Source organism: Fulmarus glacialis, unplaced genomic scaffold (assembly GCF_000690835.1).
Source record: "Fulmarus glacialis isolate BGI_N327 unplaced genomic scaffold, ASM69083v1 scaffold3838, whole genome shotgun sequence".
NCBI classification, from domain to species: domain Eukaryota; kingdom Metazoa; phylum Chordata; class Aves; order Procellariiformes; family Procellariidae; genus Fulmarus; species Fulmarus glacialis.
The window spans coordinates 4,275-18,063 of NW_009226208.1; positions in this window are offsets into that span (position 1 = coordinate 4,275).

A 13,789-nucleotide genomic window follows, 5' to 3' on the forward strand; every position below is an offset into this window, starting at 1 on the left:
GTTGGAGCATCGTAAACCGCAAGTATGCCACACTTGTGGAACATCCTATCTACTTTGTACTGAATAGTCATGACAACTAAAGAAATAGTGATTAAGGTCTACACTGCTTCCATAGGAAAGTTAAGAGCGCTCTCATATTACTTACTTATGATGTGAGAGGACTGAATGACATATCATCCACTGTTACCATGGATTTCCAAGCACAGCAAGTCTGGAGCCTGTGCAGAGAGAAGACATCAGAGTATAGGATGACAATCAGAAGAAAACATTTTAATGCTCGGCAAGACCTTTCGGTGAAGAGCTCCAGGCTGGCTGAACATGCGCAAAGGTGGAAGAAGTTAAAGAGCACTGGAAAGAAGATCAGAGGAGATCAGCATTTCCTGACAGATGGGTTGGGAGTAGGAGGGTAGAGGAGATATGGGGAAGAGGTTTCTTTTGTGTCTTATCTTTGATTTGATGGAATTGTTAAGTGACTTCAATTGAGAAGATGCATAATGCATAATTTGTTCTTTCCACAACTACTACTGCTCTAAACTTGCACATACAGCAGGACAAAGCTGGTTCATAAAAAGCTACCTGTGCACAGACCCTTCAAAAAACCTGCAGGCAAATTGCTGAAACGTAGTTAAAGACTGAGTCTGAAACTGCATGCATTGTTTACCCTTGCTGTAAAGAGTTTCTTCCAATCTTGCTTGTTATGAAATCAAGAATTGTCATATTTGGTTACAGACATACTGGTTACTCTGGTTTTGATATCTCATCTCTGATGGTAGTGCAATATTTCAGAATAAAGAATAAAACTGAGGGCATTAATTATTGTGCAGTCCTTACCTCCAATAAAGGGCAGCTTCTAGAGTTTCATGGCATGCACTGCCCTTCTTAATGTGCCTTTCTCTGATTGATTGTGTCAGATTTCAGCTTTCATGATTTTTTAGAGATGAGCTGGAAGGGAGAGAAAGGGAGTGGCACATGACTTTACAGTGTTTGGGACAAAGTTGTCAACAAACTTTTAAACAATTACATTATTCCTGGTAGAAAATTCCATTATTCTGAAGCTTTAATTCCTTGTTCATCAATTTATCCAGTCTCTTGCTGAAGTTCCCGGTGTTTTAACTAAGCAAGAAGATTACATGAGCTTAACCACAACAGGTGCAAGTTTCTATGCAGACATTATAATCTCAATTTAGGCATAATAGGTCTTGGTTTATTTCAAGGAATTGATTAAAAATGCAGTAAGACCACTTAATATTAAAATAAGAAGCTCTTCCTGAAAACAAGAGGCGGAAATTCTTGATGTAGATAAGACCTAATACTGTAATTCACAACATCGTTCTTGCTTCCTTGGAAAAAATAACTCCCGGCCTAATTATTTCCCAATCAAAAAAAAAAAGACCGCTAGTTTTAAGGAAGCCTTTTGTACATTTCTTCTGATTCTTATCTATTTTGCATTCAAAAGCAAGGTTAAATTTAACTTCTGCCCAACTTGCACACTCTAAAGAAGATTTAGGGTTCTTAAAGAAATTTTGTGTTTCAAAGTGAACTAATCAAACACAAAAATGCCAGGAATATTTTAAATAAGACCTCATTAGGTAAAGACCATGGCCGCAAATATTTCATGCCTCTCTGCAGTCACGCTGTGTTTTTAGAAGAGGATTTATATAGGCTAGTTCATTTTTCTGATTCAGCCATTTGGACACTGAGCAAATTTCTTCAGCTTCTCTAGTTTCTCCCTGGTTTCTCCCTAGTAGAAGGTGCTGCTCATTATTTGTCCTGTAAATTCTTGTTAAGGTTACAGCAGCTCAGAGGTGCAAAAACCCAAATAAAAGAAAAGAACAAAACGAAAATCTCTTTTTTCATTTGCCTTCTCCAATCTTATCGTATATTTTCACAGTGTAATGATGGTATATGGCTGTCCTTAATCTCAAAAACTACAACTCAAAACATATGACTACAGCTTCTGGTGAACAAAGCAAAATGACAGCCCCAGGCCCAGTCCCTGCAGCCAGTGACATTGCTCACCAGAAATGCAGAACTATGGGGAGGAAGGGGGGAGGAGAGTCCCTTTTAGCAGATCACTCTTGTCACCCTTCCCCAAGGCCATTTCCTCCCCCTACACAGTACCAAAGGTGCTTTCGTGTAGAATGACACTGGCAACCTCCTACAATTACAGAATGAAGCTGTAATACTTTTATGTGCACAGACCTACTCAAGGAGCAGGACTTCCTATATAATAGTAAGGCTGTCATCACAATCAAATTCATAAAAATGAACATATAGCTTCTACCCAAAAGGGTCTACAGTCAAATCAGACTCAGGCAGCAAATGTTATGCTGCCTGTTTCTCAGCACACCTGTGAGCTCCAGTATTGTATTGTGACAAATCATATCTTGCTTTGTCGTAATGTGAAATGCAAAGGAAACTCTGTGATCATTTTTTGCAGTTACTTTTGATTCTCTGTTTATCTTTCGAGAGTTTGAAAGGAGATGGCAATTTTAAAAAATGATAAGTTAAACAAAAGAAGGAAGAAGATGAAGTAAAATGTAAGAGGCTGCACAAGAGTGTAACTGGGGATCGGACACAAAAAGGCATCGGGGGTAAGAAGGTGCGGAAAGAGGAGATGGTGAGCTCCACGGTGTAAGGATGGGCAGCCTCTTGCTCTGATCATATGCTCGTTATTCAAATGTTGTTATTCAAACAATTGCCTTATTGTATTGTACTTTCTTGTACTTCATGTACTCTAACATGAATTTCTATTAGTTGGAGCTGAGGGAAAACTGTTTGTTCTTCCTCAGGCTCCCTGTATGTTGGGGAGAGGTCGTCTGTAAATGTTCTACTATTGAACCCTAAATACCTTCTGAAGGGATGTGTAGTAGCAAAGACAAATATACCAAGAAGCATATTCAACTGGAAAAAAAGGGAAGTTTATATCTTATTTTGTTCACAGAGTCTACAAAAAATTATCTGTGTTTATTCTAGAGATTGTTCTAGAAATTATTCTCAAGAACTGTTTCGCATTGTGTCCTAATGGTGTGTCTAATTGTGTGTTAATCAGACTGCACAAACCATTTGTATTGAATTTCCTAGGGCTGCAATTAAATAAACTGGTGATAACAGTGCTCTGGTTTGATCAGTTAAGCAATCTAAATGAGCCAAGGGTAACATCCTTAAAGTAGGGAAGTATTTCACTCCCACAGATTTTTATGGCAGTTAAAAGCCTGCATCTCTGTGAAAACTAGAGGTTAAGCACCCAAGATTCGTTTCAGTGAAACCTCTGCTGGATAACATCACTGGATACCATCTGTATGCATTGTGTGCCTCACACTGTCGCCTTCTCTTGAAAATCTCAGGCAAGAATCAATAGTTTAATTAAACAAAACCAAATATTCTTTTGTTCGGATGTGCTAGGTTAAAGCAATGCCATGATGTGGTTAGCAAAGTCTACAGAGAACGCGGAGGTACAGAAGTGTTTTCCAATACGATGGCCTTGTTGATTGTTTCTTCCCAGTACTAGGAGAGGCGAGTAGAATGAGGCATGAATACATGCCTCCTAACAAGCAATAGGCCTTGTAGTTAATTACAATTAGTAGAAAGTAAGGAATATCTAAATATATATTTAAACTGTCTCATATCTAACCACTGAAGTTTCCATTCTGCATCGTAATATCTTTTTGCTAAGTATTTATTAATATTGATAAATATTTTGATTTTAGAAGATCTCAGAGATTTCAGTATCTGTAAGTTATTTATGAGTCCAGCTCAGTCTTGAATTTCCTTTTTCCCACCTGAGATCAAAACCTCATGGTGACACCATTTCCTCTGATTCTTTCAGACACGTCCTATACTTCAGTACCCTTCCTGCTGCAGGCTGTACAGATGAGCGTTCTTGATCAGCCACGGACTTGTATCCTCTTTAATTTGTCTTTTATTGTTAAAAGGAAATATCCATTGCCAAAGGAGGGTGTTTCTTTTATATTGTTTTGGAAGAGCAACATCTACAGGGATGATGGTTGATGGAGAAGAAGTTAAAAATGATGAACGTTGCTGGTGTGTTTCCTGTGTGGTGGACTGAAAACCGGTGGATCAGATGACTGTAATACTTTCACTGAACAACAAGACTGTATGCAGTAGTGGTAAAATGAACTCATGGTTTCAGAATTTACTTAAGAGAACATAAGATGTGAAGAATTTATGTATAGCAGCATGTGTTCAAGAATGAACTCAGTCATGGACTCAGTTCAGGGCATCTGGCATTATTTACAGCATTCGCTTTTACTTTTAGGAGCACAGAATTTCAGGCTTGTAGAGTGTTATTTAAAATACTTTTTAATGACAGTTAAAATGGAACCCAAACTTTAGGATGAACTCTGTCAGGGACTGTTAATAGTCTCTGTGCCTGTTGGTGTTAGTCTTTTCTTCTTATTCCATTTAGCCATTTACAGAACACCACGGTGGAGTCATTACTGCTCTACGATGAGAAATGATTAGGGAAGGTACCTGTCAGTGATGCTAGAGGATCTGAACAAAATCAGAGCTCTGTTGTCTCCAGTGTTATACAGTCACAAGCTTTGTGCCAAGGCCTGGTCTCTACAGAGAGTTTTGCCACTTCAGTTATACTAACAGTGTTAAAGCCAGAAAAGGTTCTGTAGATACAGATGTGGTTATTGTGCATAAACCGGTATAGCCTATTTCAGTTTGGGAAGTGGTTAAACTCTGTGCCAGATGAAATTCCCCGTATTCCAGTAAAAACAGCACCCACGCTAAGTGTTGTAGGCCAGCTGAGGTTGGGATGGAGGGGGAGGCAGTGGGAAGGAAGCAAAGGAGAAGGGGTAGGGAGTTTTGGTCTTTTCTTTCACCTTGTGTAGCTCTTTCTGAAAGAAATGAAAAGCTTACATTTGTCATTGATGTTTAGAAATGTATTGGTTATTGTTTCTCTCCTTTCAAATTTAATTGTGAAGAAACAGGAGAATCTCTGCTGTGAGATGCTGCCTTACTTCATGTCAGTCTACACATTCAGTTTGAACAGTATTCCAGCAGTTACCAACAATAGGCCACTTGAAGGCAAACATTCAATTAATAAGTCACACCAGCTCATTCCTACTGTGTCCCTGAAGTTTGTCATTGATAAAGAAATAACATCCCAGAGGCTGTAGATGTAAACATATTTTTAAACTGCACTAGGGGAAAATAAATTGTCTGAAGCACATTAGGATGTTTCCTAACTGGAGGTCAAGGAAATCACTGCAAATTATTACACTGTAATTTCACTGCAAATAGTATACTGCAGAAGATTAGCACGAATTATGGGGACAGTTCTCTTTCACAGAAGACGACATCTGTATCCACAGCATACAAAATAAGCCAAATGCCTAGAAACTTCATGTGTGTATAATTGAAGAAGTTTAGGTTAGTTTTAGATAACTCATAAGAGCCACTTCACTGACTGTATCCTGAGAAAGCCAAAACTTCGCTGCCTCATGCTTGAGTTGTCCTTTTTGCCCTGAAGAAGTGGGAATGCTCCCAAGACCTTTATTCCTAGAGACATCTGTTCAGTTCAATGGACTTTACAAGTTACAACAGTGAAACCCTGATGGAGGAGGAATGTCTTATCATTGTTAGATTATGGGATGTATTTTGTTACATCAGTTGTCTCTTTAAAAAAATGAGGCAGAAAAAATAATCTCTGCAACTGCTGTGCTTCATTTGTCTTTACATTTTTTTTGGTATTGCAGCATCTCATACATTTTGCTTTTTCATTCAAGCTCCAGTTCCTGGAATTCCAGCATGATTTGAGCACTTCAGATTTTATTGCAAGAAAAAGTTAGTTCTGGCATTCCTTTGCAGAAAGTAATTTGAAAACCTGATTCAAAACCATCCTACAGACTCAGAAACAAAAAGGCAAGTACAAAGAATTGTATATTTTTAAAATCTCATGACTTTTAGCCAGTCGCCTGATTTTTTTTTTGTTACTAGAGCTCTGCAGTAGCTTACTGTCTTTATCCAACTGCTTTAGACTTTCAGCAATCCTCTGGAGTTGCTGTTCTGGAGTTGGCAATGCAGATTATCTTAAAGCACTATTTGCTATGTGGCATATTAAAACGCAATAAAGACTTTCATTAACGTCTCTATGCAATTATGGAATCAGAGTTCTTCACTCTTCTATCTTACAGTTCAGCCTTCCTTTACAATTACTTTATTCCATTTTCCTTGTGTGTAAGCTTTCTCTGGTAAAGGTCATTTATCTGGGTTGAGTTATTGGTGTGAAACTTACAGAATAGGTACTTACTGTAACTTAGAGTAAAAGACACTTTCCCTTCTTTTCCCTCAATTCAGTCTGTGGTAACTGGATATTTATATTTTAGCTGCCCCCTAAATCTACAGATAGCACTTCATGCCTGACTCATTTCTTGGTGACTTGCAAAACTCTTCTGAGATGAGTAGTGTTCAGTCTTCATAATTGCTTCCAGGCTTTAGTGATTGTAAGTGTGAGGAGCTCAGCTTAAAATTCAAACCTAGATGCTTTGCATGGATATACTCTTTTGTTTTTAGGCAGTTAACAAAAAAAAAGGAAAAAAAAAAAAGACAAAAGTCCACAGCCAAACATTGCAACATAGGTTGGACACACATCCAGGGGTGGAAACAAAACAATCCTTTTCTACAGACTGTCTCTAGGGTCTGGTCCTGTTTTGCAATTGGCAAAAAATGGTTATAAAAGATATTACACTGGCAACAAAACCTCCTTGTTAAGGACAAGGTTGGCTTGGGCCTTTTGAAGGCAAGGGGCCTCTGAAAGTTCCACGCTCTGCGCGAAGTGGGCTGTGAAACTGAGGAAGAGCAGTAAGTACAAAGTTACTCAGTGCATGTGCAGTTGGTGCTGCAAGCTGACATTGTTGATAATGTACAAGTTACGCATTTGTTCTTAGTGGTTCTTAGACCACTAGCAGACTGGTCTGCGGGGTATTGAGAAGAGTGGACAGTTGCTGTGAAACTAGGCAAAATACCAACAAAAGCCATTTTTATTTGCTTTTCCTACCAGACAGCATGTTTCATTGTATAGTATCGTTTGTACAGAGTACATCTTGGCTGGTAGTCCTGGGAGCCATTTCAGATGGGAAGCCTGAATTCTGGCCTCCTGTGTCTTGTGCTTTAAGGTGTTATCATCTAACGTGGCTGCATGGACCTGCTGCTGCTGAAAATACAGAATTTTGGAACATTCAAAGTTGTACACATGTAAATGAATGATGGCTTCTACCTCTGGTCAAGCCATTTATCCAGTGTAGTAGAGGACCAGACTTGAAAAAGACAAGACCCATCTGCAGCTGCTCTCTAGTAATTGTTAGAACCTTGGTTCTTTTTCTGATATTTTAAACAAAGAAAAAAGGAGAAAGAGCATTTGGTTTTAAAACCTTAACTTTGAGTGCAGGTTACTAAATGACAGTTAGATCATCCAAAACTGCCAGATTTTGCAGCTATAACAGTCAATGATGAGCAGATCAAGTCTACTTGTCATCACCATCATGTACACAAACGGGTACCGAAAGGGAGCCACCGTATTGTGTTCTGAGGATGGAAATCCAATGGCTTGATTTTCAGTAGTACAAAATAGCCAGCAACTCCCACAGAAGTCTGCTGCATCACTGCCTACAGGAATGAATCCTATTTAATCATCTTTAATTTCCATCCTGGAGGAATTTATACCAGCAGACTTAACCTGAAGTTTAGGAAAAAAAAAATTAATTTGTGAAGTGACATCCAGCCTTTCATTTTCAAAGCTTTTCAGACCCTTTGGCAGAGATGATCTGATAGTTCTTTTTCATCCCAAAGATTCTGGTTTTCCTTTTTTCTTTTGAGAGGAAATTTACATTTACCACTCAAATTTTTCTCAATCTTTACTAAATATATATATGCAGAGGATTAGAAAACTTCTTTTTTTAAAAGGTAACCTGACAGAAGAAGTTATGCAGATGAAAGCTGTAGATGTTATGGATTCTGAGATGGCATTATTTATTTTTCACCTAAGTGAACTTTAATGGAATTTAACTACTTCTGTATCTCTCTCTTTGTGTAATTGCTTTGTCAAAGTATTCCAAGAGCAATAATGGGCATTGCCTAAAACCTGAGGAATGTTCTCACAAATTTCCTTCTTTCCCAGGAATCAGGAGCGCTGCTGGAAGGAGTGAAGGGAGATATACAGTCAGCGTGCACGCAAGATATGGCAAATAGGTTCCAAAGACAGAGCAGACTTAAAAGTGATAGTGATTTTGAAATTCAGAAACATTCTGAAAGCTGAGAACAAAAGAACGAGGTAAGAATGAATAAACTTGCTGATTTCCAAAGTTTTAAATGTATTGTAAACATTTTGCAAAATTGCATTTTAATGCAGAACACTGAACTGCTTTCTGCTTTGCCAACTCAGGAAAAAGAGCTCAGATTTCTTTCCAGTTCTTACCCCCCAGGAAGATGGCATATTTTTCATTATTATTTTTCACATGCAATCTCTGCACATGCAGGAGAGTTTTTCAACAAAGGAAAGGCTCGCATTTCAAGTAGGGCTGTGGAAAATGTTCCATATCATCAGGTCCTTGACACACTACATAGATGTGTCAGCATGTCTTTATAAGGATCTGGAACAGTCAGTCTTGGCAACAGAGCTAACCAGCAAACTCTTTGACCCCAAATTCCTCTATTTTGATAATGTTATCACGCATTTGACACACGGTCACTGTTACTCTCTTACATATAGGAAACTTTCAGAAGAGAAACTGGGTAAAGCTTATTCAAGAGAAATCCAGTTTGAAGTGATAAGCTGGACCCTAAAACAAATACATTGCAAATATCCTTTGTTTTATGGCTATGCTAGTTTTCTTATCTGCTGAGTGCAAGAGGATCTAAAATATGAGACAATTCTGACAGATCACTTGAAAACATGGTTCTGCTATTGAGAAGATCCATCTGAAAAAGCAAAAAGAAAAAACTAGTGTGAAAATATACCATTTGATTCAACATCATGAAGCATGAATGAGGTTTGAATTTCCTTAGTAGCATCCCGAGTATAAAAGTTGGAATATAAACAAATCTGAATAAACCATGTTAATTCCAGATAATTCTATTTGCCAAAATTCTAATAAAAGCGTCCATGTTCTGCTCTTTCTCCAAGCCTGGCAGAGACCCCTCCAGACCCTCAGAGAATGCAAAAGAGTTCAAAAGTTCACTTGTTATTTGCACTTCAACACATTTGGTTAAAATAATGTTTCCAATCTTTCTTTACACCAGAAGTCATATATATTACCATTTTAAGACAAGAGAAAGTAGAGCACTGAAAAAAAAAAATTCAATGTGAACATTTTAAATGTATTTACGGGATTTAAGAATCAGTGTATCAATATATAAGGAGCAACTCTTCTCCAGAATACCTGATATTTTGTATGTAAAGCACATGAAGTATATCTGCATATATCCATGGTTATTTCTCTTTCTCCAAGCCCACTTAACTTAATTTTCTAGAAAATACTGCTTACACTTCTGAAATACTAACATAAAAAATGACTCGGACTTGCATAGCCTAGAACACACATTCCCACGCTGTGATTCCGTGGGTGGTTGAGTAACTGGGGATTAGATGGCTCTGGGAGCCACAAAAAACCCTACAAGGAAGATGCAAAATCTAAAAAAATCAGTGTGTTTTCTTTCCCATAAGAAAAATGGCTTTATTGTACCACCAAACCTTGTTTAAAATTGATTCTGTCTCCGTGACCTTTCAGAAACCCCGGGAAGTTACGTGATCACAACTGTGAGGAAAAGGGCCCATAAAAAGTCTTTTGAGACAGGGTATTTGGCATAAGTTGCAAATCCACTGCATAGAGGTTTTGCAATCCATAATCACTAGAATCCTGAATCCATGCCTACCTGTTAGTGTGGAAAACCAAAATAGGCTTTAGGAGTCTCACTGGTGAGGTCATCCATAAATCTACCACAGTAGCTCTCTCTCATGTTGATAGGTGTGTCCATCTCCGTTCAGCTTTCACGTTACTTCTTGCGTACTTACCAGGGATTTTATTTTCAGGAACTCCAGCAGTTTCTGGTTTTATGCTCGTCTTCTGTGTGCTGTCAGCATCTAATTGTAGGGAACTCCTGCCACAGAGCTGAGTCTCCTGGGGGCTCTTGAAGTCATCTGCCAGTAGCCTTCATGGCTGGCTCATCTCTAACCCCAAGCCACTTCAGTCTTGGAAGCATCCAACAACAAACAGAGGCCTAACAAACTGTCAGGTGTCTTTTTGGGAGATGTGAAACTTCAGACCCAAATTTCAGAGTCAGTGATTTCTGATTCCTTACGCCTTCTCCATTGCTTCCACACTTCCCGCTTCCCTGCTAACAGTCCTCCATTCAGACTTCTCTGAGGGCTCTTGTTTATATTTGAAATATCTTGGCACATATGGGGGCAGCAAGTTTGGTAGAGGAGAGAGACTCTACCAGCATCACAAGCTTACTCTCAGTAACAGTTAAGAGGAAAAAGTAAAGATCCTTTTGGCTTTGTGCAGTGTGAGACAAGACAGCCCTCCACCAGCACTCCTGCTGGCCTCACAGCGTTTGCAGAGTAAGGAGAAGGAAAGAATGGTCAAATCTCGTACAGGTTGGATGCTCTGGCGCTGACTCCCAGATTGGCTCAATTCTGCAGGTAGATTAACGTCTCCATCCAGAGTCCAGCTGGATAAGTCAGTCTTGGCCTGACCACCCACTTTCAGAGGGACTTTTTTCCTTTCAAGCTGTGCATGACAATAAACTGCCTTTGGCATCTGAAAGCTCTCTATTCAGAATGTAATTACAAACTTCAAAACGGTGGTTAAAATGCCAGTGAAGGACATGATTAGTTGCAAGCTTGCACATGTCTGTCTAACAACACACTACAACAGCAACACACCATAACTTAGTAATTGATCTAATCCATCCTCCTTTTTACCACACTGTTGCAGCAGTTTGACTCAACCAGCCTTGTTGTATACCTTCAGGTCAATTCAGGCGTGGATGACAGAAGTTAAAGTTGCTATACTGAAGGTAGCTCTCTGAGGCCAATTTGTCTGTCAGAACTACCATTTGCAACAGAGGAAGGCTCAATTTCAGCATGTGAGGCTTCTCGCACGTGTACTAGTCTTCAGTGTGCTTCCACTTCAGCAGCTCTGCTTTGATTTCCCGTCACTGAGTTAGCTCTGGTATGCATTACTAAAACTACTCTCATGACTACTGCTGCCAGAAGTCCCTAACATTAAGAGAACTTCTAACCACCCCTTCTCACTTTTCACAGGACATCCTCTGTCCTAGAATTGCCCCAGGACTCTGCTGAAGAAAAGAAGCTCTTGAGCAACTTGTAGAACGGCTTCCTCCATTGTTTCAGAAGAATTCTTTTCACTGCATTCCTCAGGCTGTCATGAATCTTCCTCTTGCACAACCAGCTCTTCCAGCTTGAGCAGAGCTGGACCTGCGATCTGTACCTTCCAACACAGCAGTCGCACGTACATGCTAAAAGATCCTTAGAATTAAAAAGACAGGTTTTTGAAAGTAAGACAAAGCAGGAACACACCAGTCCACCTTGCCCGTTTATTATGAGGCAGTCTTTAATTAAGTACTAATTTTTTGATACTGCCGTTTCATTTCTCTACTGTATTTTGGATCTAGTTGTAAGAACATGCTAAAAGCAGGAGCTGTATGTAATATGAAATATTTGTTTTCACTAGATGTTTACTGGAGAAAGTTAACTTTTAGTTTTTTGGGATCATTTCCATTAAACAAAGTAGCAGCAACTTTTAATTCAATAGCCCAGTTTTTTATTCACTGATTTTTTAACCTACCAAGTTTTTGTGAAAAATGATGAATGAGAGGTTCCCACAGTTAGTTGATTGGTTCACCATTCTTCCAAACTTACAAGTACATTGGGGGAAAATAAAGTAATTTTCCTGTTCCAGAAGTTAGGCTTGAATGCAACGATTTGTGTATTTCTTGCATGATATTGTTTAGTTGATTTGCCAAAGTTACAGGATGAGGGATAAAGAGGGAGTGGATAATAGGAAATGAGAGCCTACTAAATGTCCTTCAAGCAATTAGAATGTAACATTCCTTTGCTAAAAAGAGTGAATATTATATAGTTTAGGCAAAAATTCTTGGACTATGTTATTAGATGGGAAAAAAAAAATCTTACATAATTTGTTCTTATGTAAGACTATGAAACAAATAGTTCCGGTGTTGTAAAATATTTTCAAATTTGGCAAATTGAAGGAAGGTCTATTCTTTGTGGCCCATTTCTGTTGCAAACTATATATGTGCTTGATTGTGTGCATACAACAGGCCTAAATATTGTAGACATAAACAGCTAGCTGCTAGCATACTATAAAATAATTACCCATAAAGTAATGAGTGGGGATTTCTTTAGAGCCCTCATAAATACTCAGTCTGATAAAAACTAGTGAGAGTTGTAAGAACCCATTAACATACATTAAACATACAGTAAAAATTGTGGAATATATTTGCAAATTGAAGGTGCATGTTGTTTGCCTCTAATATCTGAAAATTTTCCTTAGTTTTATATATAGGTTGGTTTAAAATAAAATTGTATTCAATTAGTTTACATGCACACATTTTTTATGTAAGTTTTGTTTGCTGAAGCTGAGACTGCTCTGTTCCTTGGAACCATTTCGCTGCAGAGAAGACATACAACATAGGCAGAGTAGATCATCTGGGCAGCTAAAGTACATCTAGTCAACACAGTAGCTCTGCTGCGATTTTATGCATTTCCATAATCACCGTGGGTGTAGAAAAGCCTGTTTATGGAAATATAGAATAGTAGAGGAATTATATGTAGGCATATACATATATATCTTTGTGTGTGTATGCACATACACATGTCTATACTTTTTATGAAACAGAAATGATCCCTGTTGCTGAAGCCTGGGGATATGATCTGGTGTGGCAGGAATGTCAAAATCATTGGATACACCCTTTCCAGCAACAGGCAGAAAGGAAGGCTAATAGCTACTTTATACTGAAAGATACTGTTGCTGCCACCATCAGTAAAATGTGTTTTACTTCCTAGAGGATGAGCAAACGGACTTCTTAAAGAGCAAATACTAAAACTAATTTGGGCTTCTCCCATGCTGGGCTGCATCCTGGCAGGTGAAAAGGAATTGACTGCAAATCTGTTCTGTAATGGTTGCCTCAGTGGAAACGATGATACTTGCTGGATGCTAATGAAATGCAATCTTAACCGACTTTGTTTCCTAAATATGAAAAAAACTTGGGAGCAGAATTTATTGGGAGAAAATGTTGATGCATGAAGGCATCATTAGTTCCTTACTAATGCTTTATTAAATGTCCCTAAAATGACACCATCACAACCCCAGCTATAATCATAGAAGTCTTTGATTAAGAACCCCTGTTCCACTGGCTGAGAAAAGAGATGAAAAAAAGACCTTTAAAAACAATGCTGACTCCTTTGCTGCTATTACATGGAAAAAAAAGAAAGTAAAGAGAAGTACACTTGAGTCAGAAAATACAAACTGTAATAAAGGAGGATGAAGGTATCAGCAGAAAATGGCTGTTAGGGTTAACAACAAAAAGAAAGAATGGAAACTCTGAAGTAAACTGTCTCCTGGAATGCTATAATATTTGCTCGAACAATTAACATTAATTTTTAATGAATCTTCAAAGACCTGAGCAGCGTCAAGTAAAATGGAGTTCTTTGAATCATAGAATAGTTTGGGTTGGAAGGGACCTTTAAAGGTCATCTAGTCCAACCCCCCTGCCG